The sequence below is a fragment of the Pinus tabuliformis genome, chromosome Q (genome assembly GCF_031772625.1).
Source record: "Pinus tabuliformis cultivar Carrire ecotype Pingquan chromosome Q, CPIR1, whole genome shotgun sequence".
Taxonomy (NCBI): domain Eukaryota; kingdom Viridiplantae; phylum Streptophyta; class Pinopsida; order Pinales; family Pinaceae; genus Pinus; species Pinus tabuliformis.
Window position 1 is genome coordinate 712,291,998 of NC_142296.1, and position 20,677 is coordinate 712,312,674.

Below are 20,677 nucleotides of genomic sequence, written 5' to 3' on the forward strand. Positions count from 1 at the left end.
TTGACATTCAACGTAGGTAGACAGTGGAGCAGTTGACATTCAGCGCAGATGCTCAGTGGAGCAGTTGACATGATCCAGAATTGCCTTGTTTTTGAGTGTTTTCAGGTGGAGAACTTTTGTGAATTGCTGTGGTTACTTGGCCTTGTTCCTCTAGGGGTAGGAACAACATGTTTAGGGACTTTGGATCCCTTGATTATTGACATTTCATGCTCAGTGATGCAAGGCACAAAAATGTCTATAACAGGCTTGCAGTAGACCCAACAAATGATGAGGTTGGTCACGGAAGGACCAGCTACCGAGTAGCTAGTGGAAGAAGTCGGGCAGGTAGCTACAGAGATCATTTCCGAGGTTGCAGTAGTGCAAGTGGAGCTAGGGGATCTTCATAGAAATATTGTTGTGCCAACTGAGTGACTCAAGGCTGAGTCACGACCTTTGTGTTGGGGGTCTGTTGGGATGGGGTTACCTGGGTCAATTTTGGGGTTAAAAACCCAAGTTTTGATGTAAGTTTTGTGAAAAGATGCAAATTCTCCACGATTTGTGGATGTGGATTGTGTAGGTAATAAGGAATAAAAGGGGTTTTAGCCCCTTGTCTATGTAAAGTTGAGTCAATTTTGAGATCCACCCATGGTCTGCGAACCATGGGATAGTATAAGTAGGTGTGTCTTAGAGATTCTAAGGCATGATAATCTGAGGAGGATGGATGTAATAGGTCGATAGAAGATAGCGCAGAGAAGTGAGTCATAGAGGAGGGAAAGGCTCTGCAATTGAGTGCGTAGAGGCCTAGAGTAGTGTCTGCAGTTGAGTGCGCAGACCCCTCTAGCTAAGTGCGCAGGGAAATTTTGAGTCTGTAATACCATATTGAAGATCAATAAAGAACACTGTTGAAGAATCCTTGTGTTTATCTATTTACTTTTGTTAATTATGTTTGTGATATATGTTGTTATTGAATAGTGTCTTTATGAAATATTGATCTATTGATGTGCGACCCTATGGGATAAGTCTTAATAACGGTACGCAATACATGTTAAGTACTTTCGTAAAGATTATAATACATTATGCTATGTTTATTAAATTATTAAGTAGATCCGTGCAAGCTCAGGTCTAGGTTTATTTTCTGATGCATGTAAGTGGATGGTTTAACTATTAAGGGTCCGCAAAGACCTATCGTAGACCTTCGTGAAGGTATAGAGGTCGTTTAAAGGGATTTGCAGTACAGAGCTCTAGGGGCTTATAGATCTATGCATAGGCAGATCTAGGGTAATAAAAGACATGACACTGATCTCTAGATGTGGAAACTTGCTTCCAGCATCCCTTGCACTACAAGAAAAAAGGTCATTGGTGAGGATCATGCCTATGATGGACCTTTAAGGTCCATCACCAATGTCGCATATGGTGATGGTCTTTAAAAAAGCGTTGTTGTAAGTGTATATAGTGATTGTCCTTTAAGGTTTGTCACCAAAGCCATTTTCAATAACACTTTTGGTGAGGGTCATTAAAGGCCCGTCATTAATTCTATCTTTGGTGACACTTTTGGTGAGGGTCATTAAAGGCCCATCACTAATTCTCTCTTTGGTGACACTTCTAGTGACGATCTTTTATTGGCCATCACCAATGATATTTTTGGTTACTTTTGGTGACAATCAATAATTGTTCGTCATCATTGATCATTCCAATGAGTTTTTGATGATGCTTCATGCCTGTGACAGACCTTTAAGGTCCATCACCAATGTCACATATCGTGACGGTCTTTAAAAAATCATTGTTGTAAGTGTATATAGTGATGGTCCTTTAAGGTTTTCCACAAAATCCATTTTCAATGACACTTTTGGTGAGGGTCTTTAAAAGCCCGTCACTAATTCTCTCTTTGGTGACGCTTTTGGTGAGGGTCGTTAAAGGCCCATCACTAATTCTCTCTTTGGTGACACTTCTAGTGATAATATTTTATTGACCCTCACCAACACTATTTTTGGTTACTTTTGGTGACGATCAAAAAATGTTCGTCATCATTGATCATTCCAATGAGTTTTCGATGAATCTATGTACTTGTTACTATATTTTTTATCAAAAGATAATGATTTAAGACCATTGTTGTGGAGTATTTTTCATTATGTGTCCAAGATCATAGTGGTTATAATAGTCAGTCAATTTTTTAAGAAGTGATTAGTGTGTATCATTTCCCTCAAGTCATAAGAATATAGTTTTCTAACGAGTCAAAACATGATTCGTCTCTATTAGGTTTATTATCTAGCAAAATTCCTTTAAATAAAGTTCCACTAGTGTGTGTAGGAACTATAGTATTTAATACATAATCAAGTTCTGTCAATTCTATTAGTGAGAGATAACTAGCACTCCTCAACACTCATGGCACACCTTAACATGCTTTGGAACAATACACTAACATTCCTTTGGCACCTCGCATGTCTTGGAACACCTTTGTACCTGTAACATATTTGTACTTGGAACATATTTGTACCTAGAACATCTTGCCATGAGTAGGATTCCCAAGCACATGTTGGCATGCCCTAGCATAGCATAGCACTCCCCTATCATGTGTTGGCATGCCCTGTAGTCCCTAGCATGCTCTGGAACACCTTGGCATAATATTGCATTGACAAAGATTACCACTTTGCACACATTTGCACTTGGCATGTATTGGAACATATTATTAGTGTGCCTAGCATGCCCCTTCTGAAAAATATAAAGTCTCGACTTATTAACCCTCTTTTGTGTTCATTTCCTTGCATTTTAACTTGGCTATTCCTTTTGTTTCCTTGAAACTTCTTTGTGCATATTGGAATACTCTAGCACCCTGCACATCCTAACATGTCTTAGCACATGGCATGCCTTGGAACTATTTGGCACATGTTAGCACACCCTGAAACTACCTAGCACACTCTAACACCTGTGCTTAGCATACCTTGTCACTCCCTCCTTGGCATGACAGCTAGCACTCATTGACACTCCCCAACACACCCTCATATTCATTCACTTCCATGAATTTTGACCTAGTGCTCCCTTGTGTTGTCCTAGTACTCCCTAGCACTCCTCAGCATGCATTGACACTCTCTAGCACACCTTAGGACTCTTCGATATGCTCTGCCACTTCATAGCATGCATCACACTCCCTGACGCTCATTGGCACTTAGAAAGTCTTAGCATGTTTGGCATGCGTTGAGATGACTTGGTATGCTTTGACATGGTTTAAAATTAAATTTATTGGAGATCCATTATTGGAAACTAGATGAGAAGAAATGGAGGAAAATTTGGCACTTAGAATGCATTGACACTTGGCACTTGGCACCTATTGGCACCTAGTGTTCGTGTGCCTAGCATGCCCCTTGTGGAAAAAATTAATTGATGACTTATTAACCCTATTATGTGCTCATTTCCTTGTAGTTTAAATTTTCCTCCCTTTTTTTTCCTTGACAGTCCCTGACATGCATTTTCACACACTTGTACATCTTGGCATGCCTTATTAAGCAAGAAAAAAAGTAACATATAATGATTTTTCCATCAAAACAGAGATTTATGCAAAGAATTTTGTTTATAAAATATAAGAAAAACCATTTAAGAATTCATGAATGGAAAGAGAAGATGAATATATTTCATATAAAGTTATAACAGAGAAAAAATAACACCACAAACTTACTACACATGAATTCCTAGATAATAGTTGCAAACTATGTCCTTTGATTTCCAGAAAATGTCCAAGTACAAGCTACAATTGTTCTCTCCTGTGAAGTTCAACCTGTTCTATCACTGAGAAACTGATACATAAAGACCAAAACAATATCTCCCCACTCTCATGGGTCGAATCCATGACTCTAGGAACTGTTCCATGAGGTGTTCTAACCAAACCCTGATGTCTAGGGAAGTTAAAAACAACTTCTACAATTAACTTTGACTCCAACCTATCTCATAAATGAGGTCAAATTTACATCAAAACATCTTACAAAGACTAACCACCCATTATTTAAATTTACTTTTACCCCTCACATTCATCTAATTCACCCTTTTTACTTTTACCAAAGTCAAACTAGGAATTGCAAAAAATTACACAATGAAAATTTTACAAAAATCTCATAAATTTCCAGGTGTGCAGTGAGCTGTTGGAGGCCATTTTGGAGTGCCTTTATGAAGTCCAAATCTAGATATGAATATTTTTATGGAAATATGGGAGATTTTATATGTCTTTAGAGTAATTGTGAACTCAAAATGACCCATTTTTGGCTGAGATATGGCCATTCTCCCAAGGTGTCTCCAGGTGCGCAGCGAAATGGAAAAAGAGGGGCATAAATGTGATTTTTGGCCTCTTTTTTTGAAAATTTCTAAAAAGAGGAGGCCCAAACTAGGAAAGTGGGAAAATTGATTTTGAGATGGTGTCATAAGCTTTCCAAAAATTCTAATTTTCCATCATTTGGATCCCTGAGGAAGAAGTGCAGCATGAGCTCGTTGCACTCCTAGAAATAAAATTGTCGAAAAAATTGCAAGTTTGCACCAGTCTGCACCAAAACATAAAATTTTCCCCAAATCCTCCCAAAATTTGTCTAGAGATGCCTAATGAGGTATGTTATGCAATCATGTATGCATCAAAAAGAAAATCTAAATTAGCCTTCTCCTCTTAGCTGATTAGGGTTTCCTTGAGTTTTCCTTCAACTGCTTGATTTTGACCTTAACAACCTGATTCCTTGTGTAATAATGGATGGCCATTTTCTTTTGCAACTTGTTATCCCTATTGGCATTGTTAAGGAACTTCTCAAGGTGGAAATTTACTTTGTCAAGCCAAAACTCCCTGTCCTCATTAATTTCCATGGCAATCCTCTCTTCAAAGGTCAATTCTTCCATTGATGGCTTTTGTTCTCTTTCCCTATAAAGTGCCTTCCTAAGACCCATTTTCCTTGGTCTCTTCCTTGCCACATTACCTTCATTCAGCTTAGTGTCCTCATGGTTCACCATTGCCTTGCATTTCATCTCTTGTTTCTTGGCTTTGAATTGTTGTTTCTCCATGACTAGTTATTTTACCTTAAGTTGACTGTTTTATTGCTCAAGGAATGAAATGATGAATTTGGCCCTTTCCAAATTGTCCTTGAGCTCCATGATTTGAGAATCCTTCTCTTTGATGGCTTGTTTCAAGGTTTGATTCTCATCATGTGCCTCCAATTCAACTAGGTCAAAGTCATGCTCAATGGGCTTCTCATCATGCAAAGAAGCCTCATGATGTGATGGTCATCCATGTTCTTCTGATGTAGTAGACTTGGCCCCTTCCTCAATTTGAGGAGAAAACACAAGTATTTTGCCTCTCTAATATGTCTTGGTCACCTCAAGCCTAGGTGCCTTGGAAACCTCATCATGTTTTCTTGATGACCCCAACTCCATGGGTTGTACTGACATGGTTTGGTGTTGGTTTGGTGAAGTGGTTATATGTGATTTCAAGGCTGCCCCAATGAAGGTGTCCCATGTCATGTTATTCTCTTTCAACTGATGGAGTGCTATAACCTTTATCAGGCTATGGTGAAAGAGGCTAGGATAATGCACTTTTCCTTTCAATTTCACCATTTCAAACATTTTGGTTAGGCTCCTATTCAAGTAGCGGGACAAATTTAGAGACTTGGCAGCTGTAAAGTGCATGAGCAGTCTTATGTCGTATTGATATAGCCTAGAAAATCTGCCCTCACATGTGAAGAACTTCATGACAACCTTCATAAATGGTGCATATCTCCCAAACAAGTATCTGAATGGGAAAACATGTGAGTGAGATCCTTTTTGTTGTGATTTCAAGTAGTGTATTGGTACTCCCTAATTGTCAAGCCCTCATAGATAGCCTTACTATTTTTGTGACTTGGGAACCCAAGCAAGTAATTAGAAAAAAAAAGTTGTGCCCAACCTAAAGTCTCTCTTTATCGGAAACTGCTTTTTCCAACCCCTTATTGTAACCATATAATTTCCTCCTACAAGTCTTATTATGGCCTTATCCTAACACACTTTATCCTTGAGACACCTCGAATTCATTGACACTCCTTGGCACACACTCTTATTTGTTCATTTCCATGCATTTTGACCTAGTTCTCCCTTCTGATGTTCTGGCGCTCCCTAACACTCCTCATCATGCACTTACATTGTTCAAAATGTGTTAGAACGCCTTTCCATTTCTTGGCATGCCCTGACACTCCTTAGCTACCATGCTGTCACAATTACTCTTACTTTTTTTGGGATTTGGGAACCCAATGAAGTCTTGCTTCAACTACAACAATTTCACCAAGTTATGGTTACTACAACTAGACTATGTCATGTTCACCTAAGAACTAAATATAACTCATCTAAGGCTACTCATGTCCAATTTCTACTTATCACATTGTCATTCCTCCTTAGCACACCTAGAACTTGATAAAACTCCCTGTCACACACTCTTATTCATTCATTTCCATGCATTTGAAACTAGTGCTCCCTTGTGTTCCTCTAGCACTCCATAACACTCCCTAGCATGCATTGGCACACCCTAGCACTTCCCACATATTGGAATGTTACCCTGGCCTCTAGCATGCCTTATCACTACCTAGCATACCTTGCCAGTCCCTCCTTAGCACACCTGGAACTCACTGACACTTCCTATCACAAACTCTTATTCATTCATTTCCATGCATTAATTTCACCTAGTGCTCCCATGTGTTTCCTTAGCACTCCCTAACACTTCCTAGCACACATTGGCACACCCTAGCACATGGAACATCTTGGCCACATGCTACCCTGGCACTCTAGCATGACTCAGCACTGCCTACCATACCATGTCACTCCCTCCTTAGCACACATGGAACTAACCAACACATCCTATCACACACTGTAATTCATTCATTTCCATCTATTTTGACCCAATTCTCCCTTGTGTTTTCTTGGCACTCGCTAACACTCAACACACATTAGCACACCTTAGCACTTGGCGCATCTTGGTCACATCTTGGTATGCTTCCCTAACACTCTAGCATGCCTTGGCACTACCTGTAATACCTTTGGCATTCCCTCCTTAACACACATGTAACACGTTGACACTTCATTTCCATGCATTTGAAACTAGTGATCCATTATGTTTCCCTGGAACTTTTCCATCAAACTCCCTAGCATTCGTTCACGCCACACCATAACACCAGACACATCTTGGCATGCCTTATCACTTGACTTGTCTTGGCATGCCTATCATGCCTTGAAACTTTGGGTGATTTATTTCCTAGATTCCAATGTCTCCATTCAACTCCTCCATATTTCACTAAATCAAGGGCCCATGATGAGAGCATTTCTCCCCTGATGAACTTTTCACAAGTAGGGCTTTCAAATCACAATAAAACAAGGTCAAATTCACATGATAAAAAATATAAAAACATGAATCCTTTTTAATGACATGGCCTTCATTTTCCCATGGTGGGTGACAATCATGGATGATATTGGAGTTTCAATGGTATGTGGTGGGTGAGGGAAATGGAAGTATATTCCCTCTACCACTTGATGCATGCATTCAAAACCTTGCTATGCATACAAGGAATATCTCCTTGGAATTATGGTAGTAGCTCTATGGTTTGATATGGCAGCTCACTCATCTAGGAGTCATTATCTCACAACTAAGGTGCTTGTCTGGATTGGTTTCATGGCAAAGACAAGAGCTCCAACACAAGGAAATATAACTTTCTATAGAAACTCGAGAAAAAATACCCCTATTTTTTGCTTAATTGAGGTCATTTTCATATTTCATGGTTGGTTATCCAAGATACAAAGATTTTTGTTATCTAGAATTTCATTATGTTCCTTTCTAGTTTAATTTTTTGGGTTTACAACACACATGGAAATAATATCTTCATTTTGATACTATAAATAGAGAAGAAAGAGCACAATTAATAAATTTCCTTCCCCTTGGCAACGAAAGTAGTCATTTGAATGGTTAGCACAAGCTTCTAAACTAGGTGATAACTTTAGAGCCTAAGGATATGTTTTCAAGTTCTGGTTAACCTTGTAGTTTATCACTAGGTAGTTCTCTTTGTTTACTTCTATCCCCTTTAGTTTTCTCTCTTTTGTCTCTCTTTCTATTTTATTTATTTGTTTGGATTTTTTTAGGTGGAAGTTATTCCTTTGAGGCCTCATTTTGAACTTCTAGTCAACTTATTGTATTTAACCCATTGTTTCCTTTGGATAGTACTTAGAGAAGGTCTATTTTGTTTATTGTTTCTATAGGTATTCTCTGAGTCTCCTCTTGTGTTTCCTATGTGGGATCATTTCTTTTTCATCCTTCTTCAATTCTTGACTCCTTACCTCTCTCCTTGGCTCCTTGTGTAAACTTTCTTTTAGTGATTTGTGCTTAAGCTTTTCTCCCTCCTCATTTTTAATGTTATAAGTTGGTCCTTTTACAACTATGGTTCATCTTAGTCATTCTAGAGGTTGCAGGGAAAGGAAGAATGAGTTCAATCTCTCCAACTCGTGGGCCCAACATTTTGTAGAAAGGTTTGTTGTTGTTTATGTGCACTCCACCCCTCTTCAAATTTGAAAGGAAATTGAACAAGAAGAGTAAGAGGCTAGAATTGAATGATGTTTCATCATTGATGTTGATGTAGAAGAAGAGGTTGGTGAGTGGGTGCCAGATATTGGAAACACCGGGACTACATAAACAAGATACTTGCAAATTGTGGACATTTAAACCATAATGAGAATAGTTCTATTATAATGCTAAAAAACCAACCAGGAGACCCTTTTATATATTGATGAAATGCAATGGAACTCAAGGAAGCTAATTGAAAAAGTGTCAATCCCAGCTAAGAAGTTGGAAGACCTTGAGTTCTCCGCCTTCTATGAGGAGAGTGATATACCTAACACTATCGAAGTCGATTCTTCGTCGATGTAGATGTTATTAATATTTTTTTTTAATATATATGATAGTAGTCTTCCTCATAAGGGCTTTGAGTCTTCTCACTCATATCCTTCTTTAACCATGAGGAAATAGAAAGCACCTCATTCACACACAAAAGGGATCAATATAGGAATGTATCATTAGATAAATTTCATTAAAGTACATTTTATTCTAGGGAGAAAACATGGAGGTCCTCTCCACCCTCATGAGAGTGTGAGTATGATGAAAGGTGAAACTAAACTATCATCTAACCATTTCAGTAAGGTGAGTGAATGCTTCAGGAAGTAAGGAGGGGAGGTCAATCTAGTCAAGTCTCGATTCTTCTCATTTTCACAAGAATAAGGGTGTCGATGCTTTATTATTTGGTGTAACATTTGAAGTGTTGGGGGGGGGGGGGTGAAGAAATAAGGAGAATCTTACCTTCTAACTAAGGTAATACCATTACTTAGTCATAATACTTATAAAGCATTGGACTAACAACCCATTTACCTCAAGGTATGTTAGTGACTTATTATCTTTATATATGTAATCATGATTTTATGTAATATCCTCGATAACGACTCTAAAATTTCCATAACCATGTAACACAAATTTAGGATCAACACCCATTGACCTTAAGGAGCTTAGTTAAATCTGGCCTCACCAACTCATCTTATTCTCATGTGCATGTAGAGGTAAAGTATCTCTCCCAAATGAAACAATAAGTAATTAAGCCTTATTTTCCATTCCAAAGGCATGAGGAATGATAACTAATCTTTGAATAAAGAGAGGGCTTACTTTATTGGATGCCTTTTGCGCTTGGTTTTGATTCACTTTCACAATAAAGCTACTTGTTACTCTTTTGGTCATTTTCTTCTTTTCTTTTTTGCATTATTGTGTTAGTGTGCTAATGAACAAGTCAAGTGTTAATGAAAAAATGAAAGCATAAATTAAATGATTTATCTCTTTTATTCATGATATTATGATACTCTAATTATCCCAATGCATATAATTACGAGATAATGGCCATCATCCAGAAAGAAATAAAAGTGCATGCCAATTCAAGAAGTCGAAATGACAAATCCTACATGATTCCTCCCTCTCTTGAAATGGTCAGTCAAGAGAATAGAAGTGTGTCTTCTCCCTTTGGTCCACCAAATTTCTCTCACAATAAACAAAAATTTTGCATATTCCTGCAATGGGTTGTGATGACTATGAGGTTCCTTAAACTCAGTTCCCTTTAACACCTCAAATGGTGGAATAGAAGGTGTTGCAATAGGAAGTAAACTCCATTCCCCTTCACCTTTGTCAAGACCTCTAGATACACTTTCAATATATACCGTTCCTTGAACTCAATATGAAATTTTGTTTTTTTCCACTTCCTTTACATACCCTCCCCTCAAGGGCATCCTCATAGGAAGAGCTTGTGGTTGAAATATTACGACAACAAACTTGGCACACCATCTTTTTATAGGGTTTCAAGGGAGGGATATTGGAAAATAACCATCTTATCCCCTATATCCCTTAAGAGTTTCTCAACACTTAAATGAAATGAGAGACTCATAACTAGACCTAAAGATATATCTCAACGTTCAAGGCCAAACCCAAATAGAAATAATCATACCATTGATTAAGCATTGACATTGAGTTTTGGTAAAATAAATGACCTCCATTCAATATCATGACCTCATTTTTAGCATTCTTAAATGGAAGGTTTAAAACCCACATTAAAAAGGGGATATTTTCACCTTAGCAACCTTTGTCCAAGATGAATCTATCTAATTGCTTAGCTTGGATATGTGAGGTCTTGGATTTCTAGAGTACCAATCAATGCTTTTGAGGCCAACTCCCTAGCTCCAACTAAAATTTAGTCCTATTGAAAAGGACACTTGAAAAATCTTGCTAATAAGAGACATTTTTCCTTCCTTTTGATTGATTTACAATAAACCTCAGTGCCTCTCCTTTCTTATATTCCTCTTCCATTCTCCAACAAAAGAAATCATTAATCATATATCATAAAAAATTTATATAGGTAAACATTGCAACCATTTTCCTCAACTTATGAGTACCTTTACACCTCAACTCATGCGAATAAACCTATCTCCATAGTACAACCCATTACACTTTAAGATGGTTCTAATTGTCTCCTCAAAACACACCTCACAAGTCTTGCCTCCTTATCAAATTAATGAAGTTAGTTACACACCTTACAACTCTGGCCTCTAAAGAGGAAGAAGAAGAATATCAAATTAATGAAGTTAGTTGCAAGGATGAGAGCGGGTCAAAAATTATTGTTATTTTTATTTGGGGATGGTGCAAAAGGTATAGGGTTGAATTATGGAGCCTTCATTTGAAATTGGTCATTAAATTGCAATTTTGTAGGTGCATGTCAAATATTATTGTTATTTTTATTTGGCGATGGCATGAAAGTTACAGGGTTGAATTCTGGTGCCTTCATTTGAAATCAGCCATTAACTTGTGATTCTGCATGTCCACAACGTCTCACTATGAGGTAGATTTTTGCTTCATTTCTTTCATTTTCTTTGGGTTTTCTGTTGGGTGGGGTTGTTGAAGGGTAGGTTGCAATTTATTCTAAGTTTGTGTTGATATTTATTTTATTTACAGAGGTTAAATCTCTGAAGTGGTTCAAAGGTCAAATCTTTGGGCTTCCTTTCCCTATTTTTCATTTCCCAAGAGATTGAGAAAACCCCAGAGAACATGATACTGTTGGCAATCCTTTCTTCTATTTCTTGTGTAGATAAAGTTTAGCCTTTATGATCTTTCAATTTCTACATGCAGTTTGCATCTGTGTATTTGTTACTAGATTATTTCCATTTAACCCTGCAAACCAAATGGGTAGCTGCACTTTCCCATGAGCTATTAAATCTCCAAACCTCTTATTCTTTTAGGGTTCAACCTAACCTAACCATGGTGCATTTGTAATTCTACAACAACACATCCATAGTGGAAAATATATGTTTTGAGAATGTAGAGAAGCTTTGGTCAAGTGAAATAAGGATTCGAGGGTGATGAGGGCTATTCAACAGGTCAAATAATGATTCGAGGGTGATGCGTGTATCACATAGGTTTAAGCAATTTTTTACTTTACGATCGATTTGGATGAAATAAATAGTTGACTGCATTTCTATAGTGCAAAAAAAAATCGTAGCTACATCGATACTAAAAGAGAATTTTTTGATTTCATGGGTACCTCTTCTAGAGCATCCTTTCAACAAAAACAACAGCAAATGCCTCCACCTCGGCAACAATCTAGGACTCCTGGTCTACAAGCCTCTCTTTCTCTTGCATCATCTAAAGTGTGTGGATCAACAGACCTAGGAGGGCCTATTTCCCATCCTAACAATGTGCGTTAGTCTCCCTCAGAGAGTGAAATCTCACAGGAAACATGGCCTACTGAGCATACATTGCCTATTGAAACCCTAGATGTGAAATAAAGCTACGTGATTCGCATAGAGCCAGAGGAATGGGATTTATTGAGAGATCAACACATAGACATTCAACCAGATGAGTGGCTATCTCACTCTGCTTTCCTATCTTGCACTGATTTGTAAGGTGGAAAACTAGGCTTGCATGGGAGGCATGACAGAGTAGTTAGTACATGTGATGTGTTTGTCAAAATGTATTAGTGAGACGTAGTGCCCTGGATTATGGCGAGTGCAGTAGGGTTGGGAAGAATATCAACAATGTGTTTGTCGAAAGGTGTGAATGAGATGTTCTCATGGGTTATGGAAAGATTGTGGCTTATCGAGCCAGAGGAGATAAAACATGGCCTACTAAGCAGACATGCGTGAACGGCCAAAGAAAACAGTAGTACATAGAGTACTCAATTCAAATTAGATCTTGCTTCGAGATGTAGTAGGGGGAGGGCTTGATGTAATGGTAGAGAGAAGGTGCGAACAACCAAAGGAATTTCTGGAAGATCTGAAATCAAAGCTTTGGGTGATCCTTGAAGGCATAGGAGGTCTTCAACATAGGGAGGAATTTACCCTTTTGCAAATGCTCGTACAAGGGAGGAGTGATCTTACACCCATGTCCAGGGTACACAAAGTTAAGTTAGAAGTATTAGTTGCTATACAAATAGGAATTCAAGCCTTTTAACATGTAGATATCAGTGTCACTCAAATGGTCCTCATTGAGATATTTCCTACAACCAATGTAGAAATATAGCGTGCCAGAGTCAACTTCCACGTTGAGATATTTCCTAAAAACGATGTAGAAATATAGCATGTCAGAGTCAACTTCCAATGGATGATTGTAGTTGTGAAATTTGTAGCACCAAGAGTGGATGTTGTAGCCTTTGCATGTGTGTTATTTGCAGAAAATTTGACTTTGAAGTGAATACTTGCCAATGGATGGGTTGTGATACTTGTTCCCACTTGACACACATATTTTGCAATCCGTGTCAGACAAATAAGCATGGGTACCAGTCTTAAGTGTGGTACAGGGTCATCTAAAATGATTTTCAGGTGTAGGTCCTTTAAGAGGATACAGAACTATTAGGGTGGGTGAAGGATGTGTTTCAACATTGTGCCCCTGATTAGGATAGGGAAGCTTTCATGAAGGAATTTGATTGTGTTCAGAGGATATTTCATGTTGAAGAGTCCATTGCTCCCATTTATTTCTCCCACAGAAACACCTCTATAATCATGATTTGATCAATGAATCAATCCAAAAAGGAAACAATGGTATGGTTTCTCAATGCGAGAATTGAAAGTCAATGGAAGATCCAACCTAAGACCTTAGATGGATACTTCATGCATCCTTTCATAATCTAATATATGATTAATTTCTCATAGAAATACTACTAAATGAAGTTGAAAACCCCCACCCCCATTATATATTGGCACTAGGTTACCATGATGTTTTCATCTGGGACCTATCAGTCACTTGCCAGCTTTCTTATCATTGCTAGCATCTCTATGCCCATATGGACTGGCACTATACTCTATTCATGCTTCTCAATCAATAATTTATTGCAAGCTATCCATAAGTGAGCTTAAAAACAGGAAACAAAAAAGTAATACATGGATTCCTCACTTATCTTAAAAGACATATTCCAGGACCCCCTTATCCCAAGTTAAAATTTTGTTGTCTAAAGCTAACTAGTGAAAGATTTTAGCTTTAAGAGGAATTTCTAACTTTCAAACTAAGTGCCACCATGGGGATCTTCCCCTCATCATTTCTTCTTCCATATTTACCTTGTATTCGAGGTTGGCAATATATTCGTTAGGTCTTGACCACTTAAATTAGCTCATCTTGTTTAGAAAGTTCCTTACCTAAAATAAATTATGAAATGGTCACCTAATGAACATGGTCTATAAACACCTTTTTTCAGTCATGGAGTCAATAAAATTTGAGGCTAACTATAACTTCCACGTTTCTGACTGTCTAGTTCAGACTGCAAAAAACACAAGATGAAGAACATATATAACAAAGGAATATAAGCCAAACAAAGCTACCTACCCAACCAAAACTTCGAGCTAGATCATTTCCCATTCCAAGAGGAATGATTCCAACTCGTGGGATTCACTTATGACTTTCCAAACGAAGTTCAACAATGCTTCCCAGTATCCATCCCACTGTCCCATCATCTCCTGTTGCCTGACCAATATTATTAGAAAACATTCATTGATTAGAATCTCCTTGACCTAGAAAATTTCAATTTTCAACCACAAACTTGATCAACTAAAAATATTCATAGTTTATTTGGAATGATTGAAATAGCTATTTTTCTATGACAAACTACTTACCATAATGTGTATTTTGTCACGGGTTTCTTTAGCACAATAATCTCCAAAGCTAGCCAATTTTTCCAAACAACCTAGACCATGACGAAGAAAATCTGAGGGTTTAACTTCTGAGAGATCAAATACCTATCCATGACCCATAGATAATTACGGGAAAAAATCATGATGATTTGCTAAGAGATTAATAGTTGTTCATTGATACTAGAAGATAAGTAGAAAAAAAGAAAGAAAATATTTTAATGTCCACAAATGACCAAGTTAAATCAATTGGACTCAAAAGTACATAAACAACAATGTCAATGCAGGAATTCTTAAAGCATCTCCCAAATGGAAAAACAACCAAATGTCACAAAACAAAGCAGTGAACTCAAAAACCCTAGACAATGAAGCAGAGACCAATCATTTGCAAAACAAGAAGAACCAGCACTCCTGTAGCAGAGAAGAATGAATGGATCAAAAGGCCAATGAAAGGAAAGATGAGATTTATTACCAGCATATGGAATAACGTAATTTTGAATAAGCTATGTAGTTATTAACCATGTCTTAATTGTTATATATTAGCAATTCCTGGATGACCAATCTGGACAAAATCCAACAGGAAGAATCACAACTTTTACCATTACTATAGAATTGTGATGAAATGCATTTCCTTAAGTCTTAACTTACCCCCTATAATTAACTGCATATAAAAGTAAATAAAAAAATATGATAAGTATAGATAGCACCAAAAACTAACTAGAAAACTTTCCATTCTTGATTTAACAATGCCTCTAATAGGCATCTCCTGAAAGGAAAATAACAAATGTCACATAATATACATGTAAACTCAAATAGATAAACCCTAGACCATGAAGCAGAGACTGGTCCTGTGCAAAAGGAGAGGAAAAGCAAGCACTTCTTTAGTAGAGAAGACCAAACAAATCACACGTAACGACCAAGAAAAAGAAACAAGAGAGTTATTGCAAACATATAGAACATCGTAGTTTTGAATAAGACATGCATTTATTAACCATGTTTTATTATAGTATATACCCAATTTCTCATTAACCATTCTGGACAGAATCCAGTGGATAGAATCACAACTCTTACCATTACTGTAACATTTGAATTGCCTGTGCCTTCTAAGAAAAAATGAGGCAGTGCATTTCCTTGCATCTTTATCCAGCCCCAGAATTACTTGCATAGAAAAGCAAATCACAAATTTAGATAACTGTAGATAGTACCAAGAACTAGTTGCCGACTTTCTACTCTTGAAATGGCAATGCCTCGTACAGCTTATTATGCCCATCCAGTTAATTCCTTGACATGGTTTGTGCATTTGTTTTTCCATGTTACAATTTCAGTGTAAGCTCAGATAATATATGATATCATCAGTAACATAAGGTTGACATTTCAGTTATATTTGGATAAAACTCAGTGCTTAAAAAATCTTGTGTTAAGATGGATCTATGCCACACTATTTTATTATTATATTTTTTGACATTGTAGTAGTCAACTTTTTTAATTTTCTTTTTTAAATTACTAACCTCAACTTTTTATGTTATTTGAGTGTTACACACAAATGGATGGATGGTCGTGACACATCTCATTCACCTCAGCTGTAGAGTGCATCTCACTTCTATTGGTGCAATGCTTTTACATGTTTTGACCAACCCTTATTATGGATTTCCATGACCTTCATAATTCTACTGCCCTTGACATAATGAGACCCTGTTTGCACCACTCTCAAATGTTTTTAAGCTTCATGGTCTATCTGATCACTAACCTAATAGTTTGGACAAGTTCAATATATTTTATTCTCAATACCATTGAAAATATAAACTGTCTAACTTGCATCTGCCATTAACATTGAACTCGTTAAAAAACAACAGTCACCAACCTTAGACCAATTTCTAAGCTATGGTTTCTTGCCTCAGTTTTTACCCCTCACAAATTCAAATCCCATGCTAAATTCAAGACATGAGATCAAACATTCCTGCCATCATTTGTTGCCGCATTTTCCCTGGAATAAATCGCTAAGAGATGGATATCTCTTACTAGCTTACATAGTTTGAAATCACCTTTACAACCAATCTAGTGGTCTTCCCTATTCTTACCTTTTTCCTTTAAATCCTCCATGTTGTCCATTTTCCAATTAATGGGAATTCTTTTACCAAATATTTCCAAACAATAAAATTTCCCTTAAAATGTTCCTTTTCTTCTGTAAACTAATATTCTAAAGAAATCATTCTCAAATGTTTGGTTTTTGTAATTTTCTCCTATATACCTTCATTGTAGACTAACCTCTGCAGACTTTTAGCAGCTAGAGCTAGACTGAAGAGGTTTATATTTTTTTATGCCCCACCCTCCAGCTTCTTTAAAATTTACCACCTGGCTCCATTGAACTAAATAAATTCCTTTCATTTTATTGTGTTTATGATGCCTTTATGGATATGGACAACGTATATTCAATGCACAAGAATACTTTCCAGCATAACCTTGACCAGCGCTAATCTCCCTCCCCTAGAGAACCATGAATTGCACCATAATGAAATTAAGCTTCAATTTTGCTCTACAACCAAGTTCAATGATAATAAATATAATCAGCAGGCTTTAAGATCCTAAGTATATGTTTCCTTGATCTAATTCCATAAAATTCATAGGAAACAAATTCATGATTTAGGATTTTTCTTCCTCATCCAAAGCATTGAACAACATTGTAGAATTCCTCATAGTGATTTCCATACATGTAGTTTTGCAGTAAATGTAAATTATACCTTTTAAATCCCTTAGTGATTGTTTTCCATATGTGATGATATCATCAACAAACAATATATGAGAATATTCAGAGTAAGAAATTTTTACTCCTTTCACTATCCCTCTTCTACTTGCATCTGTGATTAGCATACACCTTCAACCACTAATAGGAAAATAAATGGTGATAGAGAGCACCCTTGACACAAACCTCAATATGCATTAAAGAAAATTTTGGGGGACCCATTGATTAGAACTGTAAAAGGAACTAAAGTAAGGCATCCCATTAACCATTCTACAATCTGCAAGTTTGTTCCATGTTGAATCAGCAGTAGTTTAAGAAAAAGCCAATTCATTTTGTCTTACACCTTTGCAAGTTCTAGCATCATTGCTACAATAGGAAGCTTGTGAGTTTTAATTGTATGTATTCTTTCATATGTTGTTCTCACAACATAGTAGATTTGCCTATTATAAAGGAGCATAAATTATTCTTTGGAAATTCAACTATACATCCATTGGGTATACTATTTTTAGTTTTTTTGAGTTTAAAACTACTTTTATGTCCTCTTTGGACACCTTTGTCTCCAAGTCTATGTTCATTTCATCATTGATAATGCTGGAAAATAGCCTAATAATTTTCATGATTTCACAAATATTTGTTGCCATTAGACTTTTAAAATGTTGCTTTCTCACTTCAGCTATCTCCTTAAAAGACTTATTAACCCTAGAGCTATTTGGCTTATTCTTTTCCCAAATAATGTTAATGTTTCTTGTATGACTTGCGTAGTTGTGAAAACATTTAGTATTCGTGCCACTTTTATGGAACAAGCTGGTTCTCCTTTTTAGCTTAGTTTCTTTTTCCACTTTGGCAAGGTGGTTTGTTTTCCCTTCTAGCTCTTTGAGAGGATTGATATCATCTTTCAAAAACACCCCTACTTTATTATTATCAGAGGTTTTTAACTAATTTTTCAACATCCTTTAAATTTTTTTGAAAAAAGCTTTGAGATTAATCTGTAACTTCATCTTTTACCCTTTTTAGATTGTCTATGAAATTCTTCATGTCTCTATCCTCACTGTTACTATCGTAATGTCTTCAATTCTTAATGACCATATCCTTGGAATCCTTTTTATTTAGCCAGTAAGCGATTAGACTTAAAGGGGGTGAGAGGCTTCTTACTCTATGATTCAATTTGCAACAATAGGGGGAGCTTCCCTAAACAATTTATGATCTCATTTTGTGAATCTAACATCAATTGAGCAGCAACAAAGGATTTATCTAGCTTTTTGAAATTCCACTTCTGCCTTTTTAGTTATTTCTCTAGGTAAGTTCTTATTTAATTGGTTCTACATCAATCAACTTTTGAACTTTAAAGAAATGACTGAAAAATCATTTAGAAATGGGGCTTTTCTTGCTGCAAGGGCCCCACTGATTGTCAATTGTTCCCTTTCCCTCCTCTTTTTTTGAAACCATGACTTTGCTTTAGAGTTATTAGAGTTTCTTCCAATGGAGACTTGGTGGCGATCATGATCAAGTGCTAAACCCCCTTCCAGACCCTAAAATCACCCACAACATTCTTTCTTTGGTCTTGGATGGTAAGATGACTTGAACATCTCATCACCTTTATTTTATGAGGCCTCTTTAACTGGATGACCACCCAAACAGGAAAAGGAACAAATCCCTACATCATCTTATGAAGCTTCTGAATACTGGATTGCATGGTCTAAAGAATGGATAACTGGCATGAAGAGAATGCCACAATTTCCTGAAGCAAAATATGGGCCCAAATTCTAGTGGGGGGGCTTAAAGTCACTTAAACCTTCCTTAACGTTACAAACAACTTTGGAACACCCAATAATGGAAGGGGATTCTTGTAGTACTATTTGATAGCATGAGGAATTGATAAAAGGGGACCTACCTTGAAAAGTCACAGGAAAATCATATGTTCCTTCAGCCACTTTAGGAGAACATACCTCAGACTGGCACTTATCACCTTCCAAAGCTAGAAGTTGGAACAACATCTAAATCAATAGTCTTGAGATTTGCCTGCCCATTTTCTTCTACCTTGTCCAGACTTCGAACTAGCCTCCAAATTAGAATTTGTAGACACCACCATTCATACTTTTTTCTCTCTCTACAATCTTCCTACATAATTATATGAGAACCAACCAAATGAAATGGGACTTTTCACTGTTCAGAAGTCCAACTTCTAGTTTAAAATCCATTTTCCTTGGGAAATATCAGTATCTACAAGCAATCTCAGTATTTTCATGAAGATCGGTTTCTGCCAGCATTTTAACCACTCACCTATCTTTGAAACTGAAAATTTTCTCCAAGGAGATAAAATTGACCTATAACATTACTGACCCTTTGAAAATTTCTGAATTCCACCATAGCTCTAAAGGGATCTTGAATCCATTGCAAAGATGTTTGTTCCTCTTTCTAGTGAACAAATTTGGGACTTTTCATGAATTGTGAGACAATTCCAACCCCATAACTATCAGTTTCTTATTTAAAGTTATACCCACTAGATTAGAACCCGCACAAGGAGAATTCCATTCCCGTTTGAAAAGAACCTGCAATCGACTTATACCATGTTATTTAATATTTTATGTATTTCTTCGCATCTTTGGCCTATGACATAAAGACACAACAAGCTACCTTGAATTTTCTATACTAACACTCCTAAACAATAATAAAGTATACCCAAATCTATCATTTCAAATGATCTATGCAACTCACCTTTTGGTTTTTCAATTATCGAAGTTGTTACCTATATTGATGAGATCATATACAACCGAGGCCACAGTGACAATCTATGTTAGAGTTTTATCTGTGTTGCACTAAAGGTGTTTTTTCCTCAACAACACTACAATACATTGCAATTTCCATTCAACAGAGAAGTGTACCCAGTAGCAGCCTTGGTCTGTGTGCAAATGGGTCGAATTCACAGTAGACTTTATCTATTTTTTTGAAGGTGTTTCTCCTTCAACAGTACTTCATCTCAGTAGATCCTTTCAATCTACACCTTCAGCAGATGCATACAGACTTGGGGTACATGCTACATATTCCAATTTTTCTATGAGGGTATAGCAACGATGAAAGAAGCACATCGATTTTAGGCATCTTATGGTTGTTGTAAGCAAGCATGCTTGTCTAGTGTTTCTAAAACTTATATAGAGCCATATTTAGTATACTTTTATAGCTTGACTTAGATGCTCACTTTTTTAATTTAGGTGTTTTTCTTAGTAACATTTTATTCACAAAATTATCTTTAAGAAAAGTGCATAGTAGAGAAGGGTTCTATATTTTGAG

The 20,677-nt window shown here is 36.8% G+C and overlaps 1 pseudogene; it reads left to right on the plus strand.

Moving 5' to 3' along the window:
* Nucleotides 1-12,066: 12,066 nt before the first annotated feature.
* On the plus strand, nucleotides 12,067-13,539 carry LOC149221523 (OBERON-like protein pseudogene; annotated as a pseudogene).
* Nucleotides 13,540-20,677: the final 7,138 nt, after the last annotated feature.